Source organism: Nerophis ophidion, linkage group LG16 (assembly GCF_033978795.1).
Source record: "Nerophis ophidion isolate RoL-2023_Sa linkage group LG16, RoL_Noph_v1.0, whole genome shotgun sequence".
NCBI classification, from domain to species: Eukaryota; Metazoa; Chordata; class Actinopteri; order Syngnathiformes; family Syngnathidae; genus Nerophis; species Nerophis ophidion.
In genome coordinates, this window is record NC_084626.1 from 13,233,350 (window position 1) to 13,247,694 (window position 14,345).

At 37.6% G+C, this 14,345-nt stretch overlaps 1 protein-coding gene across 4 annotated transcripts in view; it reads right to left on the bottom strand.

The window, feature by feature from the left end:
* Nucleotides 1-3,090: 3,090 nt before the first annotated feature.
* bsnb (bassoon (presynaptic cytomatrix protein) b) overlaps nt 3,091-14,345 on the bottom strand; it is a 263,285-nt gene continuing 252,030 nt past the window's right edge. For all 4 annotated transcript variants that reach the window (XM_061874322.1, XM_061874321.1, XM_061874320.1 and 1 more), the window contains one exon: nt 3,091-3,877. The gene's annotated coding sequence lies outside the window, so the exon portion shown is untranslated. The remainder of the gene's footprint in view (nt 3,878-14,345) is intronic.

Consider the following 14,345-nt stretch of genomic DNA (forward strand, 5'->3'; position numbering starts at 1 on the left):
AGAGGCGACACTCACTTTGGCTCAAGATTCAAAAAATGCATACCTAAAGACTTTTTTTCATACAAAAATAAATAAATAAATATATACATATATATGTAAAGAAAATGAACAGAATTAAAAAATATATTGAACAACACCAAAATACAGCAATTCAATTTGTTATAATAAGTCCTTATGCCCTTTAGCAGCTAAAAATGACTAAATGTTGCTGAATAGATGATCTCTAATATATTTTTTATTTCTGACCGTGCAAAATGTTGACACACACAAACACTCCGTCTGAATCACTATTTTGTGGAAATCCACTTGGGTGTGGAAGAAACTATTGCTCAGTCATATTTTTTTAAAGTCATAAAATAGAACAAAAACACCACCTGCAAGCTTTTGTTATTGTTAGAGATTAAAAGGAAAATATATAATCATTAAATGTCTATACATGTCATAATTTGAAGTTACACTTCGTAAAACAATTTTACAGGGATCGAATCAGCTAATCGGCTTTGATTGGCTTTCATTTGTCTTGCCTGTACACGCGTGCTGACCGCTACCCACGGGAGAGATCTTCCTATACGGAAAAATAAAATAAAAAACGGATGCATAGGCCGCTGTGCAAAGACGGCGTTGTTGCCGGGTCACAACGATCTAACTCGAACATTCATCTAACCTTGAAGTACAGCAGCTTTAAAGGCCTACTGAAACCCACTACTACCGACCACGCAGTCTGATAGTTTATATATCAATGATGAAATATTAACATTGCAACACATGCCAATATGGCCTTTTTAGTTTACTAAATTGCAATTTTAAATTTTGTGCAAAGTATCCTGTTGAAAACGTCGGTATGATGACGCGTATGATGACGTCTCGGATTGTAGCGGACATTTTTTTGCAACCCAATCCCAGCTATAAGTAGTCTGCTTTAATCGCATAACTACACAGTATTCTGGACATCTGTGTTGCTGAATCTTTTGCAATTTGTTCAATTAATAATGGAGACTACAAAGAAGAAAGCTGTTGGTGGGAAGCGGTGTATTGCAGCTACCCTTAGCAACACAAACACAGCCGGTGTTTCCTTGTTTACATTCCGGAAGGTGAAACTTTACTATGGAACAGAGCGGTCAAGCGAACATGGTTCCCGACCAGTTGTCAACCGGCAGGTTTCGGTGAGAAAAATTGTGGTAATAAGTCGTCTTTTACCGTGGACGTGAGCGGAGCTTGAGTCGTTCCTCGTGCACCTGTCAAAGAGGCAGCTGCGGACTGTCTTGCCTCCTCCGACCGGCCGCCCCCGAATGTGGAATGCTTCCACCGTGGAGGAGGGGGGGAAAAAAGCTCAGCCCAGCCCGACCGGCTGCCTTCGCTTCGCCTCGTCGAGAAACGTGGCTTCCCTCAAAAACACTGGCGGTCACCACACCCCTCTGACTTTCAGGTACGACAGTATAATCTCACTACAACACTAGTAACACAATAGGCAGATAAGGGATTTTCCAGAATTATCCTAGTAAATGTGTCTATTAACATCTGAATAGCTCCCACTGCCCTATCTTTTTTTTGGTAGTCCTTCACTCTCCCTATCCTCATCCACGAATCTTTCATCCTCACTCAAATTAATGAGGAAATCGTCGCTTTCTCGGTCCGAATCGCTCTCGCTGCTGGTGGCCATGATTGTAAACAATGTGAGGATGTGAGGAGCTACACAACCCTTGACGTCACGCGCACATCGTCTGCTACTTCCGGTAAAGGCAAGGCTTTTTTTTAATAAATCCTTTCAGCAAAAATATGGCAATATCGCGAAATGATCAAGTATGACACTTAGAATGGACCTGCTATCCCCGTTTAAATAAAAAAATCTCATTTCAGTAGGCCTTTAACTCTGATAAACGACTGTAGTCCAAAAGTCCTAACAAAAAATTGGTGACTCAGTCTCTGTACTTTCTTTTATTAAGTAAGACTACAAAATAATCCACCATGGTGCTAAGGAAAGTTGCTTAAGATAGTACTTTAGTTTATTAATTAGTTAGTTTATTATTTCTCCTGTTAGTGGTCAACAAAGTAAACAAACAGTTTTACATTCATAAATTGACAATTTTACAGAGCAAAAGGGTTTAGGCTGATAAAGACAATGAGAAACTTTCTTGGATTCCTTGCCAAAGTAAAAGTCATGTTAATTATTCTTAAATGATGTTTTTTGCACGTACAACTGTAATTATTTTCTATTAAAAGTGTTTAAAACCAATTAATTGCATTCTTATGGAAAAAAGGGATTTGGTTTTATGTTCGATTTGCTTTTTGTTTGAAGGGATGGCTCACAGAAAGCCAGGTACTACCGTGTACCTTTCAAACACTTCGTACATCATAACAACACCTCATCCTGATTTGTCACATTTAGATGCAGGTTGTGTTTGGTTTTAAATTTCGGAAAAAATTAATAAAAATACATACCGCCCGAATGCAGCTGAGATAGGCTCCAGCACCCCCACCCCCCCCCCCCCCCCCCCCCCGGGACAAAGAGTAGAAAATGGATGGATGGATAAAATGAGTTGCGGGGCTGCAAATGGTCCCTCAGGACAGACTTTGGACACCCATGTCTTAAAACATGCAAAAACAAAACAACTACAGTTGTTAAATTTATACAGACTGAAAGGATCTTTTGAACTATTTGAATTGTTTCCAAAATGAGTCATTGCATAGAATGTTGGAATTGCTCATCTGCACCTCGAAAAAAGGCAGTGGGCCAAGCTTGTCAATGAATCAATAATTAAACAGCAGAAAAGGGGATGCCAAGTGTGTGTGTGTATCTGTGTGTCTGTGTGTGTGTGCGTGTGTGTGTCTTGCACTCGGCATGCTCTTATGCATTTGCACCTAACATGCACACGTGGACGTCTGGTACGAAGGTTGTAAACTGCTCCACAAACTGTACAACAACAAGCATTTCCCCGCCACTAATGTACACGACATTGTGCTATATACCATAATCTGCATGCTATTGCTCTTTTGGAAAGAAAGTCACCAAGCAAACGATCCCGCGCCGGAAAACCGACGACGACAACGACAACAACAAAAAAAGCATTAAATACAAAGTTCTACCAAAGAAAAGGACGAAGGGTAAAAATGTTATTCCACAAATGACCAATTTACATGTTGATTATGTACATAGAGTAGTGTACAGCTGTGTAAAAACAAACAATGACATACGAGGTATAGAAGTAAACAAAAGTGTGAATAAGGCTTTTCCGATGAGGCAGAAAATGAAACGAAAGTAAAAAGATAAGACGTGTTGCTCCACACAGACAATAAGGATATTAACCATGGCTTTGTGATGGCTGCCACGCATTCATTTGGTCCTCTCTTTTGTGTGAGACGCTCACATGCTCTCACGGGCACGCCGGCAGTCATGTCCCTCCTCACATTCTAACTGGGGGGACAAAAAAAAAAAATCGCTTCTGAGCGGTGAAGAAAAAAAAAGTACACGTATGGGCTTCGTTTTCCTTGTTTCCTATAGTCGTGTGCGTGCACATCCACATTTTACACGACGCATTCCCGGAGAAAGACGGAGAAGAAGGAAAGGAGAAGACATTCAAAGACAGGGTTTGCGTTCCCTCAACTGGAATGTAGAGATCAGAGGACCCGAGAACTCCGGCTGTGTCTTGGAAAGAAGTGTGAACTTTGTTACCAGAAAAACCTATGAAAATCTTGAAGAATTGGCATCAGAGTGGAATCAAAAAGCCTTGTTGGAGGTGTAATCCTCAGACATGAAGGATGTCCAGTAGCGGGCGTTCTCAGGCATGTAGGAAAAATGCTCCCATCAGTGGGCCTTCAAGTCTTCAGGGTCCTGGGAGGTTCTCCATGAAGGAGCAGAAGCCTCCTGGTTACGGTGCTCCTGAAACCAACACATAAAGAACATGAAGCCTTTTCAAGGTAAATACTTGGCATATGAATCAGTGTTGGCGCGAGGAATTTTCAAAATTAAAATGTTGAATATTACACACAGTTTGAGCAGTAACACTGTTTGAACGTAGGCAAGTAAAACACTGTACTTTAAATCAAGTGATTATTTGATATACCACTAGAGGAAACTTGTGTACCAGTGTACACGTACTGTTTGAGAATCAATGTTCTAGATCAGGGGTGTCAAACTCGTTTTCATAGTGGGCCACATCTCAGTTATGGTTGCTTGGTAGGTGAGCTAAGTAATATATATATATATATATATATATATATATATATATATATATATATATATATATATATATATATATATATATTTATATATATATATGTATAAATATATATGTACATACATACATGTATACATACATACATACATACATACATCTCAGTTATGGTTGCTTGGTAGGTGAGCTAAGTAATATATATATATATATATATATATATATATATATATATATATATATATATATATATATTTATATATATATAAATATATATGTACATACATACATATATACATACATACATACATACATACAGTATATATAAATATATATCTACATACATACATATATACATACATACATACATACATACATACATACATACATACAATATATAATATATATATATATATATATATTTGCAAATCATTTTCAACCCATATTCAATGAAATGCACTACAAAGACAAGATATTTGCAAACTCACAGACTTTATTTATTTATTTGTAAATAATAATTAACTTAGAATTTCAAGGCTGCAATACGTGCCAAAGTACTGTATTTCCTTGAATGGCCGTAGGGCATATAGTTGGCGCCTGCCTTGAATTACTGCCGGGTCAAACTCGCTTCGCAAAATAATTAGCGCATGCTTAGTATTACCGCCTGTCAAACTCAAGACGTCACGAGTGACACTTCCCCTGTCATCAATTTCAAAAGAGAGGAGGCTGATTTCAATACCGGTAGTTTGAAATTGCATAAAGGGAAGAAGATTCAGAGCTTTTCAGTAGGATTGAAGCTATTGAATACAGGTAAGCTAAAAAGAACATTAAGCAGCTATGTTTTATTAATATACCGTAGCTGCGTCTGTCAAATATGAGTCATTAAATGACTCCCGCCTCCTGGTAGTAGAGGCGCTAGTGATCCTTCTTGCGACTACTCGGCTGCAGAAGAAGTGACAACGAGTGACGTGATATGTGCTGGGACGGATATGACAGACCTTTTAGGATGTAACACTCCTATGCTGGCTATGTAAACAACCGGGATGAAATAAAGCATGATCCAGTCCTAAATACTAAGGTTGCGAATCTTTGGGTGTCCCACGATTCGATTCAATATCGATTTTTGGGGTCGCGATTCGATTATAAATAAATTATTTTGATTTAACGCGATTCTCGATTCAAAAGCGATATTTTTCCGATTCAAAACGATTCTGTATTCATTCAATAAATAGAATTTCAGCAGGATCTACCCCAGTCTGCTGACATGCTAGCAGAGTAGTAGATTTTGAAAAAAAAAAAGCTTTTATAATTGTAAAGGACAATGTTTTATCAACTGATTGCAATAATGTAAATTTGTTTTGACTATTAATTGAACCAAAAATATGACTTATTTTATCTTTGTGAAAACATTGGACACGGTGTGTTGTCAAGCTTATGAGATGCAATGCAAGTGTAAGCCACTGTGACACTATTTTTATTTTTATTTTTTTTAATGAATGTCTAATGATAATGTCAATGAGGGATTTTTAAACACTGCTATGCTGAAATTATAATTAATATTGATACTGTTGTTGATAATATTCATTTTTGTTTCACTACTTTTGCTCTGTTCTGTGTCGTGTTTCTGTCTCCTCTCAATTGCTTTGTTTATTGCAGTTCTGAGTGTTGCTGGGTCAGGTTTGGTTTTGGAATTGGATTGCATTGTTATGGTATTGCTGTGTATTGGTTTGTTGGATTGAAAAAAAAAAAAAATAATAAAAAATACAAATTAAAAATAAATCGATTTTTAAAGAATGAGAATCGATTCTGAATTGCACAACGTGAGAAACGCGATTCGTATTCGAATTTATTTTTTTCCCACACTCCTACTAAATACCCAGTGTATTATTTATACAATAACACTTCATGGTGGCAGCAGTGGGATAAAGAGATCACCCACGGAGCAGAACGGGAGGGGGAGTTGTCCGAGGATAATTCTGTCTTCGCCCGCACTTGAGTAGCCGAGCTAACTGATAGCAGCGGTCTGATAGCTGTTTTCTAAACTGGACTTTCAATCGAAGCAGGGGGTAATAAAGGAAGATCTCCATTGAGACAAAGATGACTTTTAAAACTGAAGAAAGATAAGGAAGACTTCTATAAACAAGTTATCAATGCTTTTGATCAGAAGGAGCTGGCATGGACATCCATCCATCCATTTTGTACCGCTTATTCTCTTTGGGGTTGTGGGGGGCGCTGGTGCCTGACTTCATTTATAAGTAAAAGTAAGACCATAATAACGTTTTTTTTTTTTTTTAATTAAATGTGCTTTTCATGATGGTATCCTTACATTACACTCAAATTTTTACTGTATGCCTTTGGTAAGTGCCGGAGTGAGAAGAGGTTTTAAAATAATTAGCGCATGCTTTCCTTTACTGCATTCCATTAGTAATCCCAGGAGTGAGAAGAGGTTTTAAATTAATTAGCGCCCCAGGAGCATTCAAGGAAATACGGTAGTTGGGAAAGGGCATGTTCACCACTATGTTACATCACCTTTTCTTTTAACAACACTCAATAAACGTTTGGGAACTGAGGAAACTAATTGTTGAAGCTTTGAAACTGGAATTCTTTCCCATTCTTGTTTTATGTAGAGCTTCAGTCGTATTTTACGCTTCATAATACGCCACACATTTTTGATGGGAGACAGGTATGGACTGCTGGCGAGCTAGGAAAGTACCCGCAATCTTTTTTTACGATGCCATGCTGTTGTAACACATGCTGAATGTGGCTTGGCATTGTCTTGCTGAAATAAGCAGGGGCGTCCATGAAAAAGATGGCGCTTGGATGGCAGCATGTGTTGTTCCAAAACCTGTATGTACCTTTCAGCATTAATGGTGCCTTCACAGATGTGTAAGTTACCCATGCCTTGGGCACTAATGCACCCCCATACCATCACAGATGCTGGCTTTTGTACTTTGCGTCGATAACAGTCTGGATGGGTCGCTTCCCCTTTGGTACGGATAACACCATGTCGAATATTTCCCCCAAAAATTTGAAATGTGGACTTGTCAGACCACAGAACACTTTTCCACTTTGCATCAGTCCATCTTAAATGATCTTGGGCCCAGAGAAGCCGGCGGCGTTTCTGGATGTTTTTGATAAATGGCTTTTGCTTTGCATAGTAAAGCTTTAACTTGCACTTACAGATGTAGCGACAAACTGTATTTAGTGACAGTGGTTTTCTGAAGTGTTCCTGAGCCCATGTGGTGATATCCTTTAAAATGTTTGTATTTGATACAGTGCCGTCTGAGGGGTCGAAGTTCACGGTCATTCAATGTTGGTTTCCGACCATGCCGCTTACGTGGAGTGATTCTCTGAACCTTTTAATGATATTATGGACCGTAGATGTTGGAATCCCTAAATTTCTTGTAATTGCACTTTGAGAAACATTGTTCTTAAACTGTTTGACTATTTGCTCACGCAGTTGTGGACAAAGGGGTGTAACTCGCCTCATCTTTTCTTGTGAAAGATTGAGCATTTTTTGAGAAGCTGCTTTTATACCCAATCATGGAACCCACCTGTTCCCAATTAGCCTGCACACCTGTGGGATGTTCCAAATAAGTGTTTGATGAGCATTCCTCAACTTTATCAGTATTTATTGCCACCTTTCCCAACTTCTTTGTCTCATGTTGCTGGCATCAAATTCTAGAGTTAATGATTATTTGCACAAAAAAAAAAGATCATTTTGAACATCAAATATATTGTCTTTGTAGCACATTCAACTGAATATGGGTTGAAAATGATTTGCAAAACATTGTATTCCATTTATATTTACATCCAACACAATTTCCGAACTCATATGGAAACGGGGTTTGTATATACATATATATATATATATATATATCTATATATATATATATATATATATATATATGTATATATATATATATATGTATATATATGTATATATATATCTATATATCTATATATATATATATATATGTATATATCTATATATCTATATATATATATATATATATATATAGATATATAGATATATATATATATATATATATATATATATATATATATATATATATATATATATGTGTGTATGTATACACCAGAGGTGGGTAGAGTAGCCAGAAATTGTACTCAAGTAAGAGTACTGTTACTTTAGAGATTTATTACTCAAGTAAAAGTAAGGAGTAGTCACCCAAATATTTACTTGAGTAAAAGTAAAAAGTATGTTGTGAAAAAACTACTCAAGTACTGAGTAACTGATGAGTAACCTGTTTGTTTAATGATTACGGCAACAAATAATGCACAAAAACATAAAAATAGCAATGAACAAATTCAGAGCCAGGAATATCTCTTAAGCAACTAAAACATTATTATATATTAAATAATAGTACATTAAAATAAAAAATAAAAACCAAGGCACATTGAGCCACAATACCCTAACAGCACCATAGGCTCAGTAGGCATTCAATGATTGATTGATTGATTAAAACTTGTATTAGTAGATTGTACAGTACATATTCCTTACAATTGACCACTAAATGGTAACACCCCAATAAGTTTTTCAACGTTAATCAATTACTTAATAAATGACCAAGTCGAGGTGATCTACCTCTTATTTACATATACATACACACATGTATATATATAGAGTATATAATTTATATTTATTTATTTTGACGTTTTTGTTGACATGTTAAAGGTGTTTTAATGAATATTCATGCATGTTTAATATATAGATTCCTATCTTTCATGAAGACAAGAATATAAGTTGGTGTATTACCTGATTCTGATGACTTGCATTGATTGGAATCAGACAGTATAGTGCTGCTAACGTCCACGTTTTCAAATGAAGGAGAAAAAAAGTTCGTCTTTTCCGTCTAATACCACATGAAAGTCGTTGGTTTTTGGCATCTTATTTGTCCAGCTTCCATATTCGTTTTTATACACTTTACAAGAAATACATTGGCGGCAAACTCCGTAGCTTGCTAGCTTGTTTGCTCTGGCTTTCCGAGACTCTTATTTTGTTAGCGCAGGCGTGATGGAGCGGCACTTTTATTGTGAAGACAGGAACTGTGCGATCAGTCTTTAGGCTTTTGACGGGAAGTACGGTTGAAATAAAAAGTGTATTTTTTCCTTTACACTTGTGATTGATTGATTGAAACTTTTATTAGTAGATTGCACAGTACAGTACATATTCCCTACAATTGACCACTAAATGGTAACACCTCAATAAGTTTTTCAACTTGTTTAAGTCGGGTTTTACGTGTGACAGTCATGTGACCACCTGGCTCTGTTTGATTGGTCCAACGTCACCCGTGACTGCATTTGATTGGTGAAACGCAGGCATGCGTAGATCCTTCTTTGAAAAACCAAAACAAACATTAATAGATCGATAAAAAAAGTAGCGAGTACCGAGCTGAATATAGATAAATGGAGCGGAGTAAAAGTAGCGTTTCTTCTCTATAAATATACTCAAGTAAAAGTAAAAGTATGTTGCATAAAAACTACTCTTAGAAGTACAATTTATCCCAAAAGTTACCCAAGTAAATGTAACGGAGTAAATGTAGCGCGTTACTACCCACCTCTGGTATACACATACATACATACATTTATACAAACCCCATTTTCATAAGAGTTGGGAAATTGTGTTAGATGTAAATATAAACGGAATACACTGATTTGCAAATCATTTTCAACCCATATTCAGTTGAACATCCTACAAAGACAACATATTTGATGTTCAAACTGATAAACACTTTTTTTTTTGCAAATAATCATTAACTTTAGAATTTGATGCCAGCAACACGTGACAAAGAAGTTGGGAAAGGTGGCAATAAACACTGATAAAGTTGAGGAATGCTCATCAAACACTTATATGGAACATTGCACAGGTGTGCAGGCTAATTGGGAACAGTTGGGTGCCATGATTGGGTATAAAAGCAGCTTCCATGAAATGCTAAGTAATTCACAAACAAGGATGGGGTGAGGGTCACCACTTTGTAAGCAAATTGTCGAACAGTTTTAAAACAACATTTCTCAACGAGCTATGGCAAAGAATTTAGGGATTTTACCATCTACGGTCCGTAAAATCATCAAAAACTTCAGAGAATCTGGAGAAATCACTGCGCGTAAGCGATGATATTACGGATTTTGATCCCTCCGGCAGTACTGCATCAAAAACAGACATCAGTGTGTAAAGGGTATCACCACATGGGCTCAGGAACACTTCATAAAACCACTGTCAGTAACTACAGTTGGTCGCTACATCTGTAAGTGCAATTTAAAAATCTACTATGCAAAGCCAAACCCATTTATCAACAATATCCTGAAACGCTGCCGTCTTGGCTGGGCCCGAGCTCACCTAAGATGGACTGATGCAAAGTGGAAAGGTGTTCTGTGGTCTGACGAGTCCACATTTCAAATTATATTTGGAAACAGAGGACGTGGTGTCCTCCAGAACAAAGACGAAAATAACCCTCCGGATTGTAATAGGCGCAAAGTTCAAAAGCCAGCATCTGTGATGGTATGGGGGTGTATTAGTGCCCAAGGCATGGGTAACTTACACATCTGTGAAGGCACCATTAATGCTGAATGGTCCATACAGGTTTTGGAACAACATATGTTGCCATCCAAACAACGTTATCATGGATGCCCCTGTTTATTTCAGCAAGACAGGTGTTACAACAGCGTGGCTTCGTAAAAAAAGAGTGCGGGTACTTTCCTGGCCCGCCTGCAGTCCAGACCTGTCTCCCATCGAAAAGGTGTGGCGCATTATGAAGCTTAAAATACGACAGCGGAGACCCCAGACTGTTAAACGACTGAAGATCTACATAAAACAAGAATGGGAAAAAATTCCATTTTAAAAGCTTCAACAATTATTTTCCTCAGTTCCCAAACGTTTATTGAGTGTTGTTAAAAGAAAAGGTGATGTAACACAGTGGTGAATATGCCCTTTCCCAACTACTTTGGCACGTGTTGCAGCCATGAAATTCTAAGATAATTATTATTTGCAAAAAAAAAATAAAGTTTATGAGTTCGAAAATTAAGTATCTTGTCTTTGTAGTGCATTCAACTGAATATGGGTTGAAAATGATTTGCAAGTCATTGTATTCCGTTTATATTTACATCTAACTCAATTTCCCAACACATATGGAAACGGGGTTTGTAAATAACATGCAACATAACAGTTCCAGTATGGTACTCAGGGTCTAATTACAAGATATCGCCCTTACTTAAAAGATGTGACCCTTTTGACACGGACCAAATCAATCCTCATGAAACCAATCAATGAGTTTCAATCACATCTCTCCCGGCCTATGGCAGGCCTGACAGTGTTTGCAGTAATCCAGTAGGAGGATGAGCTGCTTGGCTCGCTGCGTCCAGTTTATCCTCACATTTTCCTAATGAGTCCTTTGACCGACCGGCTGCAGACACACAAACGGACGAACGTGGCGACCGAAAGACGGGCCAACTACTCTTGACGGCTGAATGAAGGAAGAGATTGTCTCGGCAGCTGAAACCAAGAGAATTCTAATTCACTTTGCTCCTTAGTGGCTCTGCGCCATTGAGCGGCGTTAGTTCATTAGTCGTGTGCGGCGGGTAATGACGACTGCTTAGCATGAGTCATGAATCTGCTAGTCTGCGTGCGCTCCTATCCCAGTGCGTCTTTGCGTGTGTGACATTAAATCCCAGCCACAATTAGCCTTCTCAGGCTAATTATAACCCCCTTTGCAAGGCCCAGATTATTGGAAGTGAGTGGAGTCACAAGGTAAAGCATCTTAGCGCTCACCTCCCCTGCTCTTGCTTTTGGCTGCCTTGCTACGGCGGCTCACAGGGACAAACGCCCGGCGACATCCAAACCACACCTGTTAACATTTGTACCATATTTTTCGAATTGTAAGGTGCACTAAAAAATCCAATCATTTTCTCAACACTCAACAACACGCCTTATAACAACCTAATGCACGGAATAATTTTGGTTGTGCTTACCCACCTCAAAGCTATTTTATTTTGTACATAGTGAAATGATAAGTGTGGCAGTATATGGCAGTCACACATATGAGATGCCTGTAGACTGCAATATGATGGCAGTCACACATAAGAGATACGTGTAGACTGCAATATAACTCAAGAAAACATCACCAAAATTGTATCTGTTCCATTGAAGATATAGAACATGACACAGGGCGCTCAAAAATTAATCAAAATGTTTTAGTACGACTTTGGTAAGCTATGACGTCGCACCGCTTCATGGATTGTACTGTGCTTCAACATACGAGTATTATTATGTAGTGTGTATAAGGTAAGACATATTATCCGGTGTTTTGTTTCATAGTATTATGCAACAGCAACTTTTCTTACCTTCTAGTACCTGCTGATCTGTATTTGGGATCTAAATAAGTCCTGAAAATTTGCTTTTGACGATAATCTTCTTTTTTTTATCTTCTTCTTATGTAATATTCATCCTCCGCTGTTGCGATTTCTAATATAAAGTAGTGTAGAGTTCTTTTCTTATATCTGTCAGTAAACTCGCCATGAAAGCACTAAAACATACCGGTATAGTGAGTTTACATTATTCACCCAAGAAACTTTAGTTATTAGAGAGTTCCGGTCGGACGTTTTTTCACGGGACACATTTCTGACGTTGTTATTGCACTAGTGAGCCACAGATGAGCTCCGTTATTGATTTAAGTAAAGTCTGAATGTCATTAAAACAGTTAGCTCAATCTTTTGACACTTCTTCCACTCCCGTCCTTGCACGCTACACGGCAACAACAAAGATGACGAAGAAAAGACGCTGTCGAAGGTGAGCCACGTAAATAAGACCGCCCACAAAACGGCGCGTCCTGCAGCGACTCTCAGAAAGCGGCTTGAGGATGATCTGTAAAACATCATCTATGCAACATTTTGACCAAAGAACCACCATTACATGTTATGTAGACCACAAGGAAGTGTTTAGAACAAAATAATTATTATATGAGCTCTTTAATGCGCCCTATAGTACAATCTGCCTTTTGTCTGAAAACAGAACTGACTAGACCTGCTCATCGGCAGTGCGCCTTATAATTGGTGGTAGCGGGGCGTGTATACTGTAGCGCAGTGGTTCTCAAATGGGGGTACGCGTACCCCTGGGGGTACATGAAGGTATGCCAAGGGGTACGTGAGATTTTTTTTTAAAATATTCTAAAAATAGCACCAATTCAAAAATCCTTTATAAATATATCTATTGAATAATACTTCAACAAAATATGAATGTAAGTTCATAAACTGTAAAAATAAATGCAACAATGCAATATTCAGTGTTGACAGCAACATTTTTTTTGGACATGTTCCATAAATATTGATGTTAAAGATTTATTTTTTGTGAAGAATGTTTAGATTTAAGTTCATGAATCTAGATGGATCTCTATTACAATCCCCAAAGAGGGCACTTTAAGTTGATGATTACTTCTATGTGTAGAAATCTTTATTTATAATTGAATCACTTGTTTATCTTTCAACAAGTTTTTAATTATTTGTATATCTTTTTTTCTAAATAGTTCAAGAAAGACCACTAGTGATGTACCCCCTGTGAACCAAATGTTCACAGGGGGTACATCACTGAAAAAAGGTTGAGAACCACTGCTCTGGAGTCTGGACGGCACAAACAATCAACGGCAAATTATTTGCAGACGATAATTACTGGTTTGCAAAAAATATTTTTACCCCACATAGGTGAATTTACATAATCTTATACGGCACACCAGACTGTATCTCACGGCACTGTGGTTGAAAAACACTGGCATAGACATGCATCAAATTAGCACAAACAATTTTACTTAGCGACTTCAACACCTCCATATTTGGTAATGTCAACTTCAACTACGATACACGTTACAATCAAACAGCCGTTGTGTGATAAGTACAATATTTACAGTATAAACACTCTGTAAGACTCAACACAAGACAAGACTGGCAAATTCAACCCAATAGCAAAGACTACTTCCTGACTATGGCATCACACCTAGGGAAAAGTCAAATCAAAACAGACTTGAAAATGTAAGAAAAGAAGATATGACAACTGGACAGCATAGTTATCATTATCAGCTCACTGATAAAAGTTAGATTATTTTATTATTAAACAATTAACATTATTACCACATGAAAATAGACAGAGTATAGGTATGGATTCCCAGG